The sequence below is a fragment of the Heterocephalus glaber genome, unplaced genomic scaffold, assembly GCF_053883595.1.
Source record: "Heterocephalus glaber isolate CG9 unplaced genomic scaffold, H.glaber_assembly_v1.0 deba00001795, whole genome shotgun sequence".
Classification (NCBI taxonomy): Eukaryota; Metazoa; Chordata; class Mammalia; order Rodentia; family Bathyergidae; genus Heterocephalus; species Heterocephalus glaber.
This window is the reverse complement of record NW_028258476.1, coordinates 123,586-137,140: the sequence shown is the minus strand read 5'-3', so window position 1 is coordinate 137,140 and position 13,555 is coordinate 123,586. Positions and strand designations below refer to the sequence as shown.

The following is a 13,555-nucleotide window of genomic DNA, read 5'->3' as shown; positions in this document are numbered from 1 at the left end:
ATAGACTATGTACAAAGCAACAACAAAGACCGTAAGATATCCAAAGGTGGGAAATCATGTAAAGTAAGCTCTCACACCATCTTGGAATGAAACTAGAAACCAACAGTACAAAACAGAAAATTCCTAAGAATTAGAGATTAAATCATAAATTTTAAAACGACGTATGTATCAAATCAAAGGCTGAATAAAATATTAAGTATTTCATAGGTAATAGGAAATAGGGAGACACATCTTGCGCAAATGGGAAAAGGACTAAGAGATGAAGAGAAAGTAGAAGGAGGAGAAAGAAAGGGATTAAAAACATTAAGGCTGGCGCACACCTGTAACCCAGCACTTCCGAGGCAGAGGCAGGAAGGCTGCTGCGAATTTGAGGCCAGCCTGGGCAACATAATGAGCTCAAGGCCAGCCTGAACTATACAGGGAGATCCTGTTTCAAAACAGACAAACAAACAAGCAAATAAACAACTCATTAGGATGTGCTACGCACATGCACATATACCTACTCCTTGTGAAGAATGTAAACATGTACTGCAAACATGAACACATAGAAATATAAAAGAACCAACAAAAATAAGAAAATGAATGTATGTTTTGTTAACTATTCTGGGGATACTTCTAGAGAAATTTAAACAGTGAATGCATGCATTAGAAAAGAACAACAACAAACAGCAAATAACAACTCAGTATTTAAATATTTTACTTCAGAAAACCACAGAAACAACAGCAAGATAATAATGCAAATACTCAACATATATTATCAAAGTCTATTGCTCAATATTCACTTAGGATTATAGACTACAATGAGAAAAAATAATTAAAAATATGTAAATTAAATTATTGAAGAATTAATATGACTCACTACATTATAAAATTATAGAACAGAATCTTAAGATCATATCAGTGGATGCAGAGAAAACACAAGGAAAGAAGAAAAATTAAAGTTCTTAAAATAAAGATAAGACACATAAAACTGCCTTCATTATATAGCATTGTGTTGTATGTTGGAAAAACTAAGAACCAACAAATTGCTAGAATTAATAACACAGTGTATCAGGGCATACATTATTAGCACAAAAAAATCCAAACACCCGTCATTTAATTATGTACCAAATATAAAGAACTGGATTAGAAACTGTAAACCTGCTATGTCACACAGAGTGATACACAGAGAAACAACTTCACATGTTACAAGCCCAACATATAAAAAATGCTAAACTCGATCGGGGACTTAGCTCAGTGGTTCTGGTGCCCTGGTGCCTGCCTCGCAAGCACAAGGTCCCAAGTTCGATCCCAGGCACCAAAAAAAAAAAGATAAACTCTAGATGTAATCAACAAACACAAGATAAAATCATGAAGAAATGGTGTTTAAATTTACGTAACTTGAATTTTTCCATGATCTGCTCATGATTTTTCTTGTAACTTCAAAGATTCTAATTTGTAGGGCTGGAGATTTAGCTCAGTGGTTTCGCTACCTGCTGGGCAAGCGCAAGGACCTGAGAGCCGAGTTCAATCCCCGGTACCAAAAAACCCCCACCAAAACCAAAACAAACAAACAAATAAAAACACAAAACAAAACAAAAGATTCTAATTTGTTATCACTTGCAGACGAAAAGCAACAATGATATTTTAACTACATCAAAAATATTTAACGACTAGAAAGAATCCAAGGCTAGAGACAGTGGAATAAATGAGTGAAGTGGTTGAAATACATTTCATAAAATTCTATGGCTAGTAAATTGAGGGAAGGAAACCACAAATAATTTCATACTGATAATAATGCTATATTACCTTTAATCACTAACTCATTCAACATTGCAAAAAGTTTAAAGCAAGTAACACTTTGCTAGTGATGAGTTGGTAAAGCTACAAACAGGGTCCAAGAAAGCTCATCTTGGGTCCAATCCTGGGGTTAGTTAGATGAATTCAGGGAAACTGACTGGAATTACCAAGAGTTGATTTGTTAATCTGCACCTTTATTCTGTGGATTTTTATACCCATTTAAGTTAAATGTAAAACACATTAATTTACTTATAAATTATTCTTTGATTCTTCAGATGTAATAATTCTCTGCTCAGTTTTCAAGAAAATCACAGTCTTATGTTAAACTATGGAAAAAAATCCTTGAGGTGATTTCTATTTCATAAAAATATCTTTCTGCAAAAGAAGCAGAAGGAAAGCAGGTCAGGGAAGAAACCCGCTTCACCAGTTTACAAGAAAACCCACACTCAGAAGGTTAGACACTTTACTGAACTTACACATGACTTTCACTGTACCCAGGTGGCTGGGGGGGGGGGGCTCACTCTAAAGTGGCGCTAATGGAAGCATGAGAAGCCAGAAATTTAAAACTGGGACCTCTCCATGCCCTGCTGAGCCACCCTCCCCGGGAAAAATGTTTTCTCTTGGCCACAGGCTGAATTTTGAACAGAGACCAACACTCACTCAGTCACTTGAAGGTTGACTTTCTCTTCCGAACCTACATGTGTGTTATTTTCTGACTACCATGCAGTTTTCTATTAGCAAACGGTGGGCCCAAAATTTAAAACTCAAAACACCCAGGTTTACCACAATTCTGACAAATTCAGAGCCCAGACTCACTACAATGCCCCAAGAGCAGATTCCAGTCCAAAGTAAGAGACGTTGTGTTTCACTGTGAGTCATCCTCCTGAAGTAACTGAAAGGTGACATACTGGGCCACTCCAGTAACTGAAATGAGGACATTACCTCAAAGTTATTATGATAAAGAGACAGACATTTTTACTCTTCAGGACATTATGAGTTTTAGGTTCTCTGTTCCAGAATATGGGGGAAAGACCCCATATTTAAAAAAAATTAACCTACACCCAGAACTAATCTCAAATTTACAGATACCTATCTAAAGTAGGAAGAATCCAGGGATGTATTCCAGACTACACTTTGCACATTCTCAAGGGGCAAAACGGTAACTTTCTGGATATGACCACAATTGATGATGCTTTATTTAGCCAAGCACTTTGATCTCAGTAAATAAAAGTGATGAGAAAACCCCCACACTAGCTGGGCTTTATGATCAACATCTGTAATCTCATCATTCTGGGAGGCTGAGGCAAGACATCCACAGAGTCAACCTGCAGCCTGTGTAACAGTGAGATCCAGTCTCAAAGTTCAAACAAATTATAATAAAAATAAAAAAGGACTGAGTGTAGATCAGAGTGATGTTCTATGTTCAATCCTGAGTACTCTTCCTATGACAGTTAGATGCTATCTATCCAACCAATTTTTTAATCCACAAGACATAAATTTTAATTTCTAATTTTTCCTCAAAATCAATGAATTGAATTGATCAGTAGTAATAGAAGACCTATTAGTCTAACGTTTTCTACATTTCTCTCTTTCCTTTAGACCTGTGATATTTTACTCACATTCAAATCAAGTGAACATAAAACTGTTTTTAATGTCACCCTAAAACCATTCTGACCTCAAGGAAAACCTTGTTTCAGGAGCTGACTTTTCCCTCCTTTCTTACATTCTACTGCTCCCCTCGCTCCTTCTCATACAGAAAACCTTCTGGAGCCCGACTACTGGTGAGGTTGCAGACCTGCATTCGGGGCTTTACTTGCATTGTGGTACTGCTTTAATACTAAGTCCTACCTGATTCTGCTTTCATTTTTTAAATAGTGTCTACAAACTGATAGGTCTGACTTCAGTTTGGCTGCAGCTGTTGAAGTTCTGGGAATGCAGTAATGGCTTCCAACCATCTGAGCCCTGGGAATAAGCAGAAACTGACTCACACAGCCTGTTACCACCCCATTCACTCTGCTGGAACTCTTAAGTACTCAAATATGGCTGTTTCTCAACAGCAATCCAAAACCTCAGCCTCCGCTACTCAGCAGTTTTTACCTTCCTAGTCTCATGTTCCACCAATACCTGTCCCACTAACCCTCTATTAAAACCCAGTTCAGGGCTGGGGATGTAACTCAGTGGTCCCGCCTCCTGTCCCGCAAGCGCAAGGTCCTGAGTTTGATCCCCGGTACCAAAACAAAACAAAACAAAACAAAACCCAGTTCAGTAAACTCCTGGTGGATTCTCCTTTAGACAGTCTGAGGCAGCTGAGGTGGCTCTCAGCAACACACGGGTGAAGGACAGAAGATTCCATTCTCTGGCCAGTGTGTCCGACTGGACAATTCACACACCAGTGCTGCTTCACTGATGGGCTGCTGCTTCATCTCCTGCCTTCTGAGCCAAAAGGGACAAGAGAAAAAATGCACTACCTGTTTGGCTGGAGCTCATTGGACAGGCTCAAACCAAACCCTTGTCAGCCCAGTCCTCCTCCCAGGATGGTGACTTGACATACACTAAGGGAACCACAGCGCTGAAGCAGATTTTTCTCCTAGAATTGAAAAGCTGCCATTATCTTCTTCATTTACTTAATGGGCTCTTCCTGTGTTTTGTCCCTAAAACTGGGGTGACAAATGTACCCCTGTGCACTTCCAGACTCAAAGCCTAATGGAGAAAACCCCCAAACCCAAAGAATCTTGCTCCAGGCAATGACAGGACACAATGAAGTCAAAGGGAAGGCTGAGTATTTTCTGGGGGTAAAAATGTAAATGAGGCACTTGGCTTCTTTGCAGATGATCTCATACCTCATCTATCTTCTTATTTTAGGCAAACAAAATACAAATATGTTGAGAAGAAAATACAGTTATTTCATAAAGGAACAAGCCGGAATAATATGCTAGTATTATGTAAAGGAATCAACACAGAAGGAAGGATTTCAATTGTCTCAGACAGGCAACCTACCTCTTCCAAGGTCACAAAGAGAATCTGTGTTCTGAAGACTACAGGAGTAATGTTTCTAAACACAAGGGCCAGAATGACAGCTGAACTGTGGTCCATCCCCAATGACGTCCTTGCGATGAAGCAGAAACACTTAAGTATTTAACACTGTGAACTACCTGGTCCCTCCTCACATGATGAAAACCTCTCTTCTTCAACACATGAGTTTCACCACAGGAAAGACCTGGCCTGGGTCATCTGGTGGTTAGTCTCAATGATTAACCTGGCTGGTCTGAGAGATGCCTACCATACTGGTCAAGTGCATGCCCGTGTGGGTCTGAATCCTCACGGAGGCATGGCTTTAGGGATTGTACCTGTTCCCTAACCCTCTTCACAGACTTTTCCTGCCTGCTGCTTCCTGCCTGCCTGGAAGTGGTCAGTTTAAATTTTCCATGCATTCTGCCATGGTATTTCTTTGGAGCCAGGAGAACTTGGACTAATATCCTTAAAATTATAAGCCAATACAATGATTTTCCTCTTCTGTTGTATATGTGATACTTACTGTCAAATCATACACACACAAAAAATTCACTCCATGTGTCTGACCTAAATAAAACACCTACATGAATCTTTCTCTAAGCATTCTCTTCATAGATATTCTTTGTATGTATAAACTATGGTCTCCTGACAGCAACATTTTTATGTAAAACCCAAACTTTTTCCAGAAAAAAAGCCTTATGGAATCCAGTCACAACTTCAGAAAACACAGACCATCAAATCCATGTGCATGTGGGATACCTGTTTTCTAGCACGATGTAGCTTGTATGGTCAACAGTCCTTTTACAGCTGTTCTGTGCACACAGATGCTATCAGCAAAGGAATTCTATAGACCAGGATGCACCAAGGGGAAGTACAATACCATCCCTTTGCTTTTTAACATGAGCCTCAGCTTAAAGTCACTGGCCTTAAGCTCCTGCTGCCAAGTTCATGTTATTTGTTTACTTCTTACCAACACTGAGATGGTAAATGAGACAAAGATATTAAATCCAAATCTTTCAGTACTAAACAAGAATATCTGCTTTCCTTCTGAATTTACATATGAAGCAGAGAAAAAAATTCTAAGATATTGTATATGGATTTAAAGCTTGTAAATAATTATTCCTTATTAGAAAATAGGGCTGTGAATTTAGCTCAGTAGTAGAGCACTTGCCTAGCATGTCTGAGGCCCTGGGTCTATTACCTCATACTGGAATGAAAAAGCAAACAAAGATGCCAGAAAACTAATTTCCATATGACAAAATGTACAGATCAACTAATCAAATGGGAGTTATTCACTATTTTCCTGTGCAGTGGTGGTACCCTCACCATTCTTGCTCTGTGCCTAGAAATTTACACGTTTTGCTTACATTTTTAAATCACCTCTTGACTTCACCCACCTTCAATGACCCAGGTACTGATTCCTGTAATACCTGCTAAGCATCTTAAGGTTAGGGTTAGAGTCGGAACTTATTAAGATAAGGAAATGCATACACATATAAGAGGCAAAAACTGTCCTTGCCATGTGAGGACACAGCTAGAATGCACCATCTATAGCCTATGCTGTACTAGTCATTTGAGCTGTGAATGCCTTGACTGATCAGCATTCACAGTTGCGAAAAATAATTTCTTTGTAAAAAATTTTTTTGATATTTTGTTTAAGGAGCTGCAATGTATAAAAACAGTGGTTATAAACATTTTGTTGGTTAATGGTATACCAGCAGCAATGGTAGCACCTACACGGTGAAAAACAGTATTTCCATGTGCTACTCCAGTCTCAATGCTGTATCCACCTATGTGAAGGTGTTCATCAATTTTCTTTTCCTCATTAACTCATATAATTACTGGCATGGTTAGCCAATGGGAGTTCATGTAACATTGCTGCTTCAGTCAGTATCAATAAATTTAGATGAAGTTTATGACAAAAATAAATCTTTACATGGAATTCAAAACTGAAGTACCTTGGGGACCCACAGACAGGGTCCAGGACACACACACATCTCTGCCTAATATATTCAAAACACAAAATCTTTAATAAATAGCAAACACATGCCATATCTATAAAGATAAAATATATTTAAACACCCCAAAATGTAGAACATTTTCTGAACACATATGTAGGTGTCAAGGATAAGATGCTCTGAAGCTCGATAATGCCAATTATTTCCCAAATTATATCTCCAAAGCAATTCTTTCATATTTCTGATGAATTAAGTATAAATTTTTTTTTTTGGTACTGGGTATTGAACTCAGGTCCTTGGGCTTGCGAGGCAAGCAGTGGAACCACTGAGCTAAATCCCCGGCCCTCAAGTATAAATTTGATTAAAATATTTTAATTACTTTTCAGAAATTAAAGTAAGGCAAAACTCTACTACTCTTCTAAAAATGCAGTAAAGGGTTGAATGTTTAGACATTTGTAGCCATAGTCATTTTAACTTTGCTTAACTTGACAATTTTTAATTCATTTCATCGAGGGAAAATGGAAGGAAAATTGTGTAACTGGAATTATACAACTGAATGTATCAATACGGGTTTATATTCAGAAATAACTCCCACAAAATGTCTAGTTAGTCTATCTATAACCCTAACAGTTATTTTTTGAGCACGTGGTGAGGACGCTAGAAAGTGCTCTGTTGGCAATTTCCGCTCTAGGTGGTATACTATCTCATCCACCACAGTCACTAGGAGATCGCTAGGACCTATAGTCACAAGGGGTAAGAGGTGTATCTTAACACTGAGGCAGGGAAATAAGGCACATAGTGCACTTAACCCATAGCCATGAGCAAGGGTTGGGTGCAGCAAAAGGTGTAGAAAATAATATCGTGCTCTAGGACATCAGGTGGGACCAACTGGAGGCACCAGGGTGTCGAGCCCTGATGATCACACGAGCACAATTTCAGAGATGGAAAGCAGGTAAGAGGTACATGGATACGTGTAGTCGGCATTCACTGCAGACAGCACCATGAAAATATTCCCCTGCAGTGTGTGGTATTTCAGCAGGTACAGCAGGAAGGGAACTGGTTGAACTACCATACAAAAGTCAAGAAACCAAAGAGGACAAACTGAGAAAAATATGATCATTTCTGAACAAGCATCACTGTTGTACCTGCTGGGAACCAAAGCAAAATGAAGACACGATGGTGAAGACCTGGGCTGTGGCACAGGTGAAATGGCACTGTAACCAGCATTACACAATACAGCTTGAAAGTTAGGATTTTTTTCCTTTACAGAGAAGTGGCTTCCTAAGGCCAAAGGTATAAACAGCTTCCCCCACCTCTCCTCAGCTCAGATTAATAAGCAAAATACACAAATGCTGACACTAAGAAGACTAGAGCTGTTTCCATTCCGTAAGAAAGGGGACAATGGGTAAAAATGGCTTAAAATGACAAAGCAAGTATGAAGATTTATGTTATCTGTGTGCTCCCCCTCCTCTGTTTCTTACTTTAAGAGACCCTTGCCCACCTGTAAATGGAGAGGTGGTGATTTGAGGCAAATAGGCCCTCCATCTCCTTTGGGCTTTGAATATATCCTTTTACCTTTTTACCCAAATATATGACCTCCTTTGATTTGGGCAGTGGCAAGCAAAGGAAACTGAGCATATGAATCTAAGTGACCAGTAACTGTTTCTTAATAATTCTATATTAATGAAGAATTTTTGTGCATTCCTTTCCTTATCTATTTTTGTTGTTGTTGTTGAGACAGGGTCTCACTGTGTAATCCAGGCTGGACTTGAACTCTCTCTCTGTGCAGCTCCTCATCTATTTAATAATGTTCTTTTTTTTTTGGTACCGGGGACCGAACTTGGGACTTGCGCGTGCGAGGCAGGCGGCGGCACCACTGAGCTAAATCCCCGGCCATATTTAATAATATTCTTAGCATTCACTGTGGTGATGAGTAAAATGACGTTAAGGTCTTAAGCCAGAGTTCAATAACCAACTGGGCTTTTCTAATATTAACTACAAGAAAGTGCAAGCATTTGGTGCCATTATAGTCAGACATGGATAATCAAGCCTTTCATAGTATACACACTCTAAGTAACACACATTTGAACTGGGTTAATATATAAAATATTTAGATAGTGTTTGTCTCTTAATTGATCATTGAAAGTTATATTAGTTTACATTTATTTTCAATTTGTATTATTGGTGTTAACTCCAGACATCTTATTTTCTATTCTCTAAGAAATGAATGGAGCACTGCATAGTGCTACACATATCCCAACATATTGGGAATCTAAAGCAAGAGGATCACAATTTCACGGTTAAAATCAGCAATTTAGTAAGACTATATTGTTAGGCAACCAGTCTAAAATAACAAATATATTTAAAAGATTCACTGTAATTCAAGCAGTAAACAGCACAACTTCACCGAAACAGAAGTAGAAATACAAAAATCAATACAGAAGTAGATTACTGTAGTTCCCCATTTTTTTTTTAATACTGGGACTTGAACTCAGGACCTTGCGCTTGCGAGGCAGGCAGCAGCACCACTGAGCTAAATCCCTGGCCCTGTAGTTCCCCAATTTTTTTTTTAAATTCTTTTATTGGTACATTTTAGGAATACAATACATTTACATTTATCACTGGGTGCTTGTACCTGTACGTGATGTATCTTGGTTCTTATTTTTTCCCCATTCCCTGTGCATCCTTCACCCCCTCCACTCTTCCCTATTTACAGAGATTTTGTTTCCATTTTTTTTCTTTTCTCATAATTTTTCCTTTCCCTTCTTCCCTTTCCCCTTCCCCTTCCCCTCCCATGTAGTTCCCAATTTTAACAGACTTCAGGTATGCAAAGTATAGATGATCCATTCTAATTCACTTGATAATATTCATACACTAGGTATTATATATATGCAGACTACTAAAAAAGAGAATGTTTCCAACCAAAAGACGCATTTTACAAAAATTCTATTAGAACATATGAAAATTTCTCCAACTTACAAAGTATATTGTCTTGATTATGATAAAGAAAAATTAGAAATTGTGGAGAATGACTAGCTTTACAAGTCCCACGTGCTTTCCTTTCTCAGTGTGAGGGAGGGGAATCAAGGAACACAGTTACCTTAAACATAAGCTGTACAGCCTAACTATATTCCCAGTTCACCCGTGTAATTTTGATGCAAAATTTCTTTTTAAATAACCTGTTGTTTCCAAAGTCAGTCATGAAATGGACTTAGCAATATTTAGAATTAGGTGGTAATTTAAGTATTTCTCAAAGTTTGAAATAAAAGCCTTTCAGGTAAATATACAGATTTTGAGAAATACATTTAGCAAAACACTTCAGGAATAAAATACAATCGTTAATTAATAAAACAGGAATCAATATAATTGAAAAGATTAACAAGGCTAACAGCAAAAGTCACAATGAAAAATGAGAAATATTTATAAAGACCATGCATATTTTAATTTCTAAGAAAGAGTCATTAAGTGACCCATGCTGGTCATCAAATTTTGATCCTGTCATATCAGCAGCCGGGAATGCTGGAATTACATATGTATACCACTGTATCTAGCTAATTAAGGATATCATAAGAGAAATAAAAAGTATACATTGTCATTTAATGAACTCTAGACAGTAGACGTAAACATTTTTAGAAATATATAAAATTTCAAACATGGTACATGAAGAAGAATGCTGGAGAATCCAACAAGATGGCAAGCAATTGAAATGGCCATCAAAAACTTTCCTTTGTAAATTCATCTCCCAGTGGGATTACAAGTGTTTCACTGAAACCCCAAGGTATGTTTATATACTAATTACTCATGAGGAATATATTTGCTATACACACAAAACACACAGTAATGCAACCATTACCCTAAAAATGCTACGTTTAGTTGGGCATGGTCTCACATGTCTGTAATTTAGAAAAAAAAAAAAAGGTTAGGAAATACCTGCAGGTAATTTTGTCAAGTTAATGATCTTCACCTAAAACCAAGCAACATGTTTATCAGAAAAGATAATTATAGGCCCATTATACCTATGCTTGTACGTTTTCAAATCTGGTATAAAATATTGTCTAGTCAAATATAAGGATTTATTAGAAAACAGTTTTTCATCTTGGCACATAGCTAAGTGGTAGCATGAATTCCTATCCAGTGTGATGCCCTACGTTCAATCTGAAGTAATCAGTGCACGCACGCATGCACACTTTATGACAAGTGAACATTTTTTATCAAAGGTAAGGATGGTTCATCATCAGAAACCTAAATCAACAAAGAATAACCTAATATAATTATTTGGAGACCAACTTTTTTTTTTGGTACCGGGGATCAAACTCGGGTCCTTGCGCTTGTGCAGCAGGCGGTGAAACCACTAAGCTAAATCCCCGGCCCCCTAATATAATTATTTGAATCTTGGCACAAATATATTTTCTAAATCTTAATTTCTATTAATTACTTTTTTTTTTCCAGTACCCAGGATCAAACTCAGGACCTTGTGCTTGAAAGGCAGGTGTGATGCTGCTAAGCTAAATCCCTGGTCTATTAATTACTTCTTAAGATCAGAAAGAAGTCACGGGATATTCACTGACTCCATTGTTGTCACATGAAACCAAAATTCATGTGTTGTATTATAAGGCAAGAAAAAAAATAAGTGATATAAAGGTTGAAGTGGGACAGGCAAAATCACTATGCATAAAGGATGAAATTATCAAGATGTAACATTTTAGAACAATGACAAGAACACCTACTCTGTCAGAGAAGATCATCTGGAAAAATCACAGTGCTTCTCACAGTCTTACTACCCAGTAAAATTATACCAGTAAAATAAAGCTAAGTGATTCCCAATCAGAACACATACTATAAAGAAATAGCTCTTTACAATACCAGTGAATCAACTATAAATGTAACAAAAATCTTCTATCATTCCATCTGAAAAATAAAAGGCAGGACATTATTTTTCAAATCTCAAATAAAACTAAAGATGAGAAGTATCCCTTCCCATATTTTGGGACGCACTATAGAGTTACTCAGTCATTAAAGTCTGAACATCAGACATGTAGATACACTAAATTTATAAGAAATATTTTTTTTTTCTAAACTGAGATTTCCTAAGGCTGACAGTAGAAATCAAGAGGAAGAGGTAATCATCTATTTTAAAAAAAATGATCTATTTATGGTTATAAATTGTAAATTTATGGGCCTGATTTTTGCATCTCAAACATTCAAAGATGCACTTCAGGCAGATATATTACAAAAATATTAAATATCAAAATGTTAAATGTAGAAGAAAGTATCAGAAAATGACTTTCTGATCTAGGAGTAGGAAAAACTTCAGATATAAATTTGTAAAGCCACAAATGTTAAGGTGAATTTGAAAAGAAACAAAGAGTAACAGGATATCTGTTCAGCAAAGAAAGTCCCTGTTGAAATTAACCTGCAGATGAAAAAACTGCAGAAGGTATTTTCATTCTGTACAAGTGATAAAAGAAACAGACGAGTAAGATTTAATTAAAAAGTATCCTCACTGCAAATATGAACACATAAGCAGATAATTTACAGGAGGGCTTATACAGGAAAGAGAAACATAAAGACAGAAAAAATGAAAATGAATCTTAATTCATATCCATAAAATTCATTAAGGTAGAAAGACTTTGGTGTTGGTGGTTATAAGAAATAGAAATTATTGCCTACTGGTGGTGGAAGTATGGACAGTGTGTATTAGATTTTAAATGTAATATATTCTGTACACTAGCAAACATGCTCCTGAGTTTCTATGGCATTTTCTCACACTTGTTTCTAGGGCAGTTCCTGTGACACTTATATCATTGACAATTTGAAAAGCCTTTCTCATTACTGTGAAAAAGGCAAATAGGTGTTGTTACATCCACATGTTTTCTAAAGTATGAAATCACCAGTGATTGAAATTCTCTGATTTAGCAGGTTTGGTGGATACATAAGTTCCTGAATGATACGGTATCCGGAGAGGGCAAAAAGCCCCCAAGAGCTGCCATCTTTCTACCTTTGCACTCCAAACCCAAACCAAGCGATTTTACCCAAATAATTCCCACTCTCTTTCTTTTGGTCCTCTTTAGGCTGCCTTCCTGATGTTACTAGAGTGAAAACCAGAATAGTCCACCAAGTGGATCCAGCTTGGTGTGCTGATGGCACACACTAGGAATGTAGAAGTCAGACTAAGGGATGGCTTGAACGGAAGCTTTGTGCTTTATCTCAGCTATGCTCTTCTCCATGGGCTTCTCCAAAATACCAACACGAGGGAGTTGTCCACAGAGTGTGGAGAACTCAGGAGAATTCAGGGGACTTTCAGAGATTGCAGGTCCAGTCACATAATGGAACACAAAGCAAAAGCTCATGGTCACCTCTTTCCCCAGATATGTAAGTCACTGCATAGAAAAAACAGCCCCAAGACTTGGCTGTGACAGTGTAAGACAGACATGACTTCAGTCCATTAAGGGCAAGGAAGAGGCAGTGGGAAAACAAGCAAAGGCAGAGTAGAAAGTCAAATATTTTCTCCGAGATTAAGGTAATTAGAAATGCTCCCAGAATCAGCATAAAGTAGTGCTAGTAAGGAAAATGTTTTCTCTTTAGCACTGTATATGCTTGGTATCTTGTGGTTAAACTGTTCAGCCCTGTGTCTATTTATAGACAATTTCTATCCTTTTGCCTTGTCCTGGTAAAAGCTAGACAGTATCGATGGGGTGGTTCATCTCTTTATAATGGAAAATAAATATATAAATAAATAACCAACTAAATGAAACCAAACCAAAAACAGAAACAAAACCCAGAGTCGTGTTCCTTTATCCAATCAC

The 13,555-nt window shown here is 37.4% G+C and overlaps 1 long non-coding RNA gene across 2 annotated transcripts in view; it reads left to right on the top strand.

The window, feature by feature from the left end:
• LOC110347036 (uncharacterized) overlaps positions 1-13,555 on the top strand; it is a 71,279-nt gene extending 57,724 nt beyond the window's left edge. For both annotated transcript variants that reach the window (XR_015448176.1, XR_002391375.2), the window contains one exon: positions 1-13,555. This exon is cut by the window's left edge and continues 18,782 nt beyond it. This is a non-coding gene — a long non-coding RNA (uncharacterized LOC110347036).